Below are 10449 nucleotides of genomic sequence, written 5' to 3'. Positions count from 1 at the left end.
CCCAGGTGCTCTCAGCTGGTCTAAGTTGACCAGAACACCAAAAAAAAAAAAAAAAAAAATCCCAAAAGCCAACCGAGCCCAAAAGTGCTGCTCGGGCTGCAGCCCCATCACCGCGCCACGCCGCCCGCCGAGGTGAGGTGCGGTGGCCAGCGGCCGGCCCGGGCACCCCCGGCCACAGAACGAAGGCTTACGGCGTTCCCACAGGCAGCCGCCTGCACGGGAGAGCAGGGGGTGAGAACAGGGAGGGGAACAAGCCGCAAAAAGGCAGAGCAGCGACAGCGCCCACCCGCCTCGGCACCTCCGGGGCGGGGCGGCCGCAGCAGGTGAGGCGGCCGGAGCTGCGCCCCGTGGGCGGAGCGGAGCGCGGGGCGGGGAGTGCCGGGCTGGGCCGGGGACACACTCGCTCCCTCCCTCCTTCCCCTTCGCCCGCACTCCCTTCGTTCTCTTTCTCTCTCTGTCTCTCTCTCTCGGGACAGCGCCCGAAACTCGGCGGTGGCCGCGGCCCCCGACGGCTCCCAGGACGCGGGTGAGTGTCGGTACCTGCCCCCGGCGCGGGGCTCGCTCCGCTCGGCAGTTCCTGCCCCGCCTGGCGCGGGGTGAAGGAGGAAGCGAGACGGGCTCGGCTCCCTCCGGCCCGGGCGGCTTCCGTGGGGCGCCCGGCGGGCAGGGAGAGAGGGAGAGAGCGAGGGGCTCCCGGGGGCTCGTCCCGGCGGGGCGGGCGCGGGGCCGGGCGGTGCCGCCGGAGGGGCTGCGGGGCGGGAGGTGGCGGGGCTGCCCCGGCACCGGGGCTGCTCCTGCGGCCCCTCCATGTTGGGCTCCGGGGCGAGGGGCTGCGGGCTTTGTCCTCCCAAACCTCCCCGCTGCCCCCCTCGAGGGCGCCGGGCATGGGGCCGCCTCGCTCGGTCCCGGGGAAGCGCGACCCTGGGCGGGGAGAGTCTGTCCGGCTGCGGGAGGGACGGGACCGTGCCCCGTGCGAGGAAGCAGCGAGATCCCTGCCCCCGGTCCTTGACAGAAACATGGAGTTTCCTCTCGGCAGAAATGCCAACTTTGGCAATGCCAACTTCTTTTTTCCTCCCCGGCCGCCTTGATACTCTGTTTCAGTCTCCGCGCGACAGCGAGTTAGGAGATAAAATGCACAATCTTTTACACGCTCAGGTTTCCAGCTGAATGGCGACAGACAATAAGGAGTGAAGGAGCAGGAATGCCTGATGCTTTTGTGTACGCACATGCCAGGCGTGCATCTATTAAAAAAAACAATTTTCAGTTCATCACTAGAGAATTCCCCGTTTGCATTAGGGTATGAAATATTAAAATAATTGGATCATGGCATTCTGTGGTTACATTTGACATCTGTTTACTTGTGGGCCCTGACTGTTACACCACTTCACTTCTAGATTGTTCAAGATAGCACAGAGCAGAGTGTTGATCTGGACATAGAAGCTCTTTCAGGACATTTATGTGCAAGGATAATATTGCCCTGTATCCTGTCTCTTGCCTTTATAGGGCAGAACTGAATGTGCAGAGCAGACGGGTGTGGGAGAATCAGTTCTCGTATTAAATATTTTCCTAGCTTTAGAAACTCATTTAAAGACTGAATTGCAGTATCTAATATATCTACAAATAGCCAATGTCAAAATCCTGGATACACTTGTGTGTTTAGTGCGTTTTAAATCTTTCTTGGTGCTTGGCCTTGAACAGTCATTACTCTATTAACAATGTAATAGCAAATGACCTCTTTGGCTTTCTATCTCTCAAATAATGCAGTCCAGCGTTGTGCTAATCAAATAGGAAGCTATAACCAAGCAAAAACCAGAGTAGCTTTCTGAGCATGACACTATGAAGAAGTGCTTCTTAAGTGGTTAAGCAATAATCATAACCATCTTTTTTTTCAGAAAGTGTATATGCAGTATTTCCTGTTTATTTAGTTCCTGAAAATGGCTATATTAAAATGTTAGCTGTTTGTCTTTGGACTGATAGATTTTGGTCATCTCAAGACACTCCTGTCGGAACCTGCAAATATGCTTCAAAGAGAGAAGCAAACTTAAGGCTGCAAAACACAGGATTAGGTATCTTTTTTTTTAATGTTTCTCACCCTCACCGTGGGTTTCATAATAAAATACAGGTGTGTGCTTTAGTTTAATAAATGATGAAATGCTGGAATTTTCAATTTTCTTGATCTACATAGTTTCACTCAGAGTTATCTTTTTGTAAAACTGAATATAGCCAAGTTTTAAGGATGTGTGATTATCAAAATAAAATATATTACTTTTGAAATTTTGACTGTTTAAAAATCGAAACGTGTAATAAAGGTATTTCATTAATTGTTATTGTTTGCATGTAGTGCTAAACTCGAAAAATTTAGAGGCAGCATGAAAGAATCAAGAGTTAGCAATACTTTGAAATTTTCATCCTACATCTCATAATTCAGATTTAGGTATAAAGGAATTGCTGCCACTCAGTGGCTGATACAAACACACAGAGAAATATATTCAGTTACACAGATGTTGTGTTTGTGTGGTTAATGAATAAGTCATATGGTAATTCTGTTCAGTCAATACCTGTGAGATAATTGGTCAGGAAGATGCTTGTATTGTTCTCGCTAGAAAAGAGCTGATTCTCAATTTTTTTCCATTCTGTATTTAATGAATGATAATCCACCTTTTCATTAGGCATAATTATGCAGTAGGGTCATACTTTTCTTATTGAATGGAATAGTGAAATAGCATAATAATTTTTACTTTTTGTCACACAGCATAGGCAAAAAGATACTCTGTAAAGAAGGAATTATTTATGAACTAGAAACTATTTCCGAACTAGAAAACTTGGGAAATTTAGCTGCTTTTCTTAAAGAGAAATATTTAAAAGAATCTCTCAAAGGGAACTTGGCTATTTGATGCTATATAGATCAAGGAAATAACAACAAAACTTGGAAAGATGCCATCTCTTATTAAAATAACTGATTTCCTGTGAAAAGCATAGAAGCTTTCAGGCCTCTGAGTTTATTTTGATGTCTAAAAGCCACAGTCATTACAATCAAAGTTCATCTCAACCTGAGTCCAATCCCTGGAAGTGTTCAAGGCCAGGTTGGATGGCACTTTGAGACACCTGGTCTAGTGGAAGGTGTCCCAGCCTATGGCAGGGGGATTGGAACTGGGTGATCTCTAAGGTTTCTACCAACCTACAGCAGCCTGTGATCCTATGAGTACTTCAGAGCCTAATAGTCTAAATTAACCATCCATCCTTGTTTCCATTTGAAGGGCTGCACTGTCACCCTGCCACTGTGCAGAGGCACAGATCCTCTGCCCTGGGGACATACTGCCCATCCATAGCTGGAGCTGCTGCTTCCAAAAAGAGGAGCCCCTTCATCACCTCTCTCCAGAGGGACTGGAGGTGGGACTGTAGCACATGTGGATGTCTCAAAGCTCACTCAGTGGGCTGATCCGTGTCAATACTTTACAGGTGTCAGCCAGCACTGAGGTGTGTGCCCATGCTGTGTTCATTGACACAGGTATTTGAGGTCCCCAAAGCTAACTCAGGTGTGTGTCTTCACGATGCAGTCCAAATTCATTATGCACCTATAGTCCACCATCCCCTTCCTTGCATTTACAAAGCACGTCCCTAACCTACGGTAAAAAGAATGGAGGCAAAAAGAAATAGACTGTGGATTGAAAGGTTTGTTGCAGATGAGTCAGAGCTGAATGTGAAAGATGACAAGAAGGGATTTACCAGTGGAGTCTGGGGGCTGGCTGACTTCATTAGGAACCAAATTCCTCTGTTAATCATCTGCTGATGAGAAAGATTATGTGACTTTTCTCTGGGTTTATCCTTGCATTAAATGCATCTTCTCCGTTCTGCTTATCGGGTTCTGTCCAAAAGCTGCCTGAAAAGCACCAAAACAGTTTGTTCCAGTATTTTTTTTGAACTATTGGTCCATGACAAAACTTGTCATTTTTCTCTGAGTCTTCCTTTACCTGCAATAATCTGAGTGCAGAATTTGGTTCTGTAGAGCTCTATGTAGAGCCAAAGGACAAGGAGCGGGAATGAGGAAAGGGGGAAAGCCACACCAGCCATTCAGAGCCATTGGGGTAGCACATTAAAAGTAATCATTCTGCATCCGCTTGGCTGCACTTTGCAAAGATGCAATTAAGAGAAATGAGTCTGGGAGAGCTCTTTACAGCCTTGGTAAAATAGTGCTGAAGTGGCTTGTGTTGTGTTCTCATTTCAAAGGCAGTCATTTCCACCCGAAAGAGTTTTTACACTTTCTTAAAGAGGTATTGCCTCTCTAAGTCAGAGCTACCCCAAAAGCTTTTTATGGTGTTTGAGTACTTTTGCAAAGTCTGCTCTGTATGAGGCAGTGCATTGCCTGTAGCTCTGCAGGGCCGCCTAGATTATCCATGCTGCCTTTTTGACTGGAAGCTGCACCAGTGGGCTGCTCCTGTACCAGAGGCACCAGAAAAGGTAGAGAACTGAGGGATCTGGCACACAGGAACACTGGGAACTGCACAAATCTGACCTTGGCAAGTGTCATGCAGGATTTATTTCTGGTCTGTTCTAGACCAGGCTGTGTTACAAGTGACATTGATACAGAAAATGGAAATCTGATGGGTGTATCTGTAGGTTTCAAGTTATTTTCTGGGTTTGGTTGTTTTTTTTCCTTTCAATTACAATTTATGTTCGTTATGTCTGCCTTTCAGTGATAGGAGGGTGCCCTGACATCCATGAAGTAAGCTGTGTTTTGAACCTGTTGCTTTTTTTCTGATTTACAACAGAGTTGACAGTTTCTGACTGAAAAGATGGGAGCGATGCAGCACAGATTTATATCAGTAGCTGCAAATCCAAGAGGCAGGCCATAAAATAAATTCTTTATGAATATTTCTCAAGCCAAGAAAATGCATAAAACCACAGAATACTTTTTATGGTATCCTCTTGCAGAAATTATGTGTTTCCTGGTAATTGCTTTGCCATTGAGGGTAATACTCTCTCTGGAAAAGTTTATTTAAGGATATTTAAGCATAGTTGGTACTCATATGGTAATAATCACCATCCATAAAGTCTGGGAATGACTATCACAGATAACTTCATGAAACTGATGCACATAAAGCTTTTAGCCCTGTATGATACTTGCCTGACTGCAAGGGCAGGAGGGTGTGTGCTTGCCATCTCCTCCCATTTTATCAGCCAACCATCAAACTTAAAAAAAAAAAAAAAGGGAGCAGCAGCTCTCTATGCCCCAGAACGAGATTATTTTTAATTCCAAGGTGCTACCCGCTTTTGAGAACAAAACAGTTATGCAAAGTGTATATATATGTATATATATATATCTCCTGCTGTTTCTGATACTTTTCCTTAGAGTTGTGAGCAAACCATGGTTTTGTTTGGTTGAAATGTAACCAGGTGGTTTCACTTTTACCCATTGGTAGTGAGAGTGGAGTTGGGATAGCTCCTAAGAGACTGGCTAATAGGTCCAGGTATCATTGCAGTGAGCACTTCTGTGGCAAAGAGACCCTTCTGAAAGAAGCTGTTCCCAAACAGCTTAGTGAGAGTTCCCCTCCTTTCTGCAGAGGTGCCTGTGGGCTGACTTCCCTTCCACCTCACTGGGCTCAGAGGAGTTGTCTGAATTAGTATCTTGTTTCTCACCTCCTGGATGGCTGAAAACCTCTGAAATGTCATGTAGATTTTGTGCATGAGTGGCTTTGCTTTGCATTTTGTTTAGTCTTTTGCAGTCTCATAAATGATTTAGGTATTTATAGACTTGGTTTAATCCTGGCTACCCGCTATCAATACAGCGTGTCTTGAAACATATGCAGTAAATCTAAACTTCAGCCTCAGCTTTTTTCCCCATGAAGTAATTCCTACTACTGATTTTGGAGCTGGAAGCCTAGACCTCTGTTGGTTTAGCCTCCTTGTTTGCTGTGTGACAAATTGCTAATGATGAGATGACAGAGAGAAAACTTCATGCATGTTTAGCACTCAAATGTCAAGTTATTTTCTGAGTGTTTGATTTTATTTTTTCCCATCAACACCAATTTATTACAGATCTAATGAAATCCTTGTTGTATACTTGACTCTTTATCATATTCTCTGGTTTCTTGAGGAAGTGCAATTTAAGCCTTGCCATAGTTTTTCTGCTGAAGGAACTCATGAAATCTGAGTGTTTGTCAAGACCACTTTGTTCCTCATTATACCAAAGATACTTAATTTACTTCAGTGCATTGAATGTATCGATCTTTACTATGAGGACGAGCTTAAGGGAAGAAGGATTTTTGGTTGTGATACTGGATTTGTCTTTCTGTTAGTAAAGCTTTTCTTTTTTTTAACTTATAGCCAGATTTCTTTTATAAGATTTAGGTGCTTGAACATACAGACAGATACTTGATCAAAACTGTCTAGCAGCCAAACTCAAGGTTAAGCTTGGCTTCTGCACTCTGCCTCTGTGTGGGAAATTCTGAGTACAAAGCTATTGCTAACACATTGTTTGATGGCTGAACTATGCTCTTCTAGGATGAGGCTGTATTTGATTCTTGTTTGAACAGAAGGGCAATCTTGTGTTTCTTTCTTTAAAAAAACAGTCCCTCCTTTTCCAAAAGTCCCCTGTGTGAAAGTTTGTTAGAAAGTTATGGTCCCGCCAGTAACAAGTAGTGCTCATCATATGCTTTTAAGTTGTATTCTCAAGGAAAATCAAGATAAATAGATGTAGTACAATAGTGTTGAAAGACTGTCATGTTTGAAATATGACACTGACTGCCCTGTATGTTTTATCTCAAGATAGTTGTGCTATGTTTTGTAATGCCTCCGGGTGACGGTGTTTTGTTGGTGTAACTGTGTGACCACAGTGGGCATTTTGTACCTCACTGACATCGTTAGGGCCTGTTGAGAAAATAGTTCACTTGCTAAAGAACACGGTTGTGTGTCAGAATATCTTGCTGAAAAGGTCTTGTGAAAGTAAGATTTCTTCCTGATTTATTTTTATAAAATGTATTTAATGTATACTCCTGTAAGAGAGCACAGATGGCTGTCTTACATCAAGCAGATGCTGCCAGGATCTTTCATTTTGATAACGAACTCTGGATTTTCAGATTAAATTAAAATCTAGATCTGAAACCTTTAGTCATACAAGTATCTCTGCAGGTGAAGGGGTAGATTTGATTATAGATGCTTTCAGTATTGATAGATACCTGGCTTTGGTTTTTTAAATAGTCTGGTTCCTGCAGTCCCTGAGCAGTGATGATCACATTTCTTCCCATCCAGTGTGCTGGTCTGTTAACGTTGTGTTCATGCTGAGCTGGGAATTGCTCAACAAGAGTTTAGCTGTTTCCTTATGTGTCTGTTGGCTGATGACTGTGGCCTTCATGAACTCACATCTTCTCACTAATGACTTGGGGATGCTGATTGCCAAACATCCAGAGGAGATTCGTGTGTCAGGGAATTCGTGGGAGCACTCTCAGATTACATTTACTCCCGTTCCTCGGTAACAGAGAGGAGCTGACAGTTAAGATTTCTGTTTGACAGAGAAAGCAGCATCCCAGGGGCAAGAGCTTCTTAATATGGACCTGCACTCTTCCAGGTAATTTGAGAGCTAAAAGGCATCCATTTCTGCTTTGGACTGAATGCAGTGAGCCACTGGCACTTGAAAGTGCCTTGCTCTGTTTCTTAAAAGATTAGGTGATTGGATCTGTGCCACAGACACCCGTGTGTCCATTGAAGGGGATATGGAGGTTGCTGATGAGGGAAAGCAGGAATGCCAAAGCTGCCATTTAGGCAAGGCAGTTGATTGATTTCTGCTGTAAGGCAAGAGCAGGTGGGAGAGAGAGCAGCAATAAGAGTATGGAGATGGACCTGGAGTGCTGCAGGGGCATCACAGCCCAGAGTGATGAGGAGAGCCCGGCTGTGCGATGCTGCTTGTCCGTGTGTGTCAGAGGGTGCTGTCAGTCCTGTTGCTCTCCCTTCATCTTCATGAACTCCAGCTCCTCCCCAAAACTTTTGTAATACAACCCCATTGCCCACTGGCAGGAGTCAGGGTGGGGAGAGGAAGTAGAGCTCTGATTTGTCGCTGCACTCTTTTTTTGTTTCAGTTTAATTTGCAAGCTTGCTTATTTCTAGCAGTGCCACTAAGATTTTCAGGGCAACCCCAGAGTTTTAATGTAATCTGTACCAGTATCTGTCAGATTGGTTTTCCTGACCTGTTTTGGGTCTTGCAAATTTGAATTAATGTTGCTTTCCTTTTCCAGTGGGTGGCAGTTGAAGCAAAGAGAAGTGTTTATTTGCTTAGAAGTTTATATAGATATGTATTTAAGGAGTGGAGAAGAAGCCAAAATAGGTCAGTCCTTCGTTGTCTCTCCTTGAGTTCTGTTCTTTTTTTATTGCAACTCCTAGCTGTAGAAAAGAACAAATGAAAGGACCTCTTGTGACCAAAATCTGCTTTTAGTTTCAATCTCCTACTTTTGTCCATTGTTCTGTTGTTTATTTCTTTATTCTCTTACTAGTTACTAACTGTGAACCCAATCTTTCCATCACTAGAACTCTGCATTGCATAAGCCTCATTTCCAAACTTTGAAGGAGGGAGCTGCTGACTTCTTGCAGCAAAGTGTTCACCTTCTCAAAGCTGCATTTTGATTTTGAATATAACACTTAGTAGCATTTCTTTCTTCTTTTAAAAAGCAAATCTTGGCAAGAAGTCTTTCATACTGATTCATAGAAATTTAATGTATATTATAACCCTAATAGCTATTTCCTGAAAGGGCAACAAATCTGACTGAAATGTACTTTCATGCACATTTCTTGTGCTGAGTTCAAGGATATGTTTTTAAAATAAGCAGTGATTGGAATCTAGTATGATAACTAAAGTACACATTAGTGCATTTAGTAAATATATAATTATAAGTAAAACATAAGTAAAATACATATAAATATATCTTTACTGTATAAATTACTGAAGTTCTAAATGTAGTAAAGATCAGGTTAAATCTATTTTTAAAAATTATAAGAAGTATGTATATCAGTGCTGAACCCAAAAATCAGACTGAGAATTGTTCTTGGATCACAGAGCAGAATGTAACGTACTTTAAGAATCAAATTTTACTTTCCCACCTTCCCCCCCAAACACTGAAACAGTGAAAGGGCTTTTCCAGCACTTTCCACTGCTTTATTTTGTGGGAAAACACTTAATGCTGCATAAAAAGCTGGAGAAGTCCTTTATTTTAATGATTTTTTTCCTAGGGATGAACTAGCCATTCGTCTTCCATAATATGTGATTATAGCAAACTTAGCAATTAATCCCCATCATCCCCATCTTTTCTGTGAAGAAAATGAGCTCTTACATAGGTATTTAATGATTGAGTCAGTTTATCATAGCTAAGCCTTATCTAAGCATATGTGGCAGTCCACTTTAAGTCTGCTCTTTCATTGGTGCAGTTAAATACAAAAGCTTATGCAAACACAATAATTCAAAATGTTTATAAACTGATTTGCCACTTGTGTGGATACAAGTGCTGCTGCTACAGCAAGGTTCAATTTGATTGACAGATGAAACTTGTAAAATGATTTAGGACTCTAAATGGAAAAATATCCAGGAAGAAATTTCTGTCCACATGAAATAAATGATGAGGAATTAATTACCAGAACAGCAACAGCTTTGTCTGAGCCTTGTCTGGTTGATAACAAAACTGATTTTACTTATCAGCAGCACTCAATGGCTGCGATAACCTAAAATGGAAATTTTTCGTAAGTAAAAAATACTCTGAAAGCCATGACATAGCATGATTTCAGTTTGTCAAAGGGACACTCAAACAGAAAATTACTCTTTTGAGCGTCATGACTCTTTTTTTTATTCTTTTTTTTTTTTGTTACAAGACTTAATAATCACATATGTGATGACTTTATTGCAAGTCAGTCAGTGGAAAAAAACAACCCGCTTTTATTTTCAGTTCCTTAAATTTAACTGTCAATTACTGCAATGTCATTTGCTGGAAAATGAAGCTTCTATAGATGGTGAAGAAAGAGCTCTAAATTCTTTTAAAACATTTTGATAGACACATCATCTGTATGATGGCAAGCTTGAATTCTGGAGGTTTTTATACTTTCTTGAAGGCTTCATCACATTGACAAACAAATGTTGTTTGGGGGCCTATGGAAGGATTTTAGCATTCTTTCTAGTCTAGATTGAAAAAATTATGTACTTGTATTATGGTTCTGGTATTTTTCTTTCTTTTAATTTTTTTTTATAAATCTGATTTTCTTACTACTACTTCATGCTGCTTTCCAGTAAGTAAGCTGATCCTAATACTAAAACATTTTTGAGTGAGTCTCAAACAGAGGGATGTTTTCTTTGTTTGCTTTAAACAAACCATGCAAGTTACACAGCTCTGTTTTGAATTAGCAGCTCTCCAAGCTGGGCTGTACAGTTAATACTTCTCAGACACTGTGGTGAGGCAGTAGTATGAGCATTCAAAC

General features: G+C 42.1%; 1 protein-coding gene across 2 annotated transcripts in view; it reads left to right on the top strand.

Annotated features, from left to right (window-relative positions):
• The first annotated feature begins 389 nt into the window (after window positions 1-389).
• PRKCD (protein kinase C delta) overlaps window positions 390-10449 on the top strand; it is a 60783-nt gene continuing 50723 nt past the window's right edge. For both annotated transcript variants that reach the window (XM_017819940.1, XM_017819939.1), the window contains exon 1: window positions 390-526. The gene's annotated coding sequence lies outside the window, so the exon portion shown is untranslated. The remainder of the gene's footprint in view (window positions 527-10449) is intronic.

This window comes from Lepidothrix coronata, unplaced genomic scaffold (genome assembly GCF_001604755.1).
Source record: "Lepidothrix coronata isolate B3197 unplaced genomic scaffold, Lepidothrix_coronata-1.0 Scaffold78, whole genome shotgun sequence".
In the NCBI taxonomy this organism is placed as follows: Eukaryota; Metazoa; Chordata; class Aves; order Passeriformes; family Pipridae; genus Lepidothrix; species Lepidothrix coronata.
Note: the sequence above shows the minus strand (reverse complement) of the source record. Positions and strands in the feature narration are given on the sequence as shown.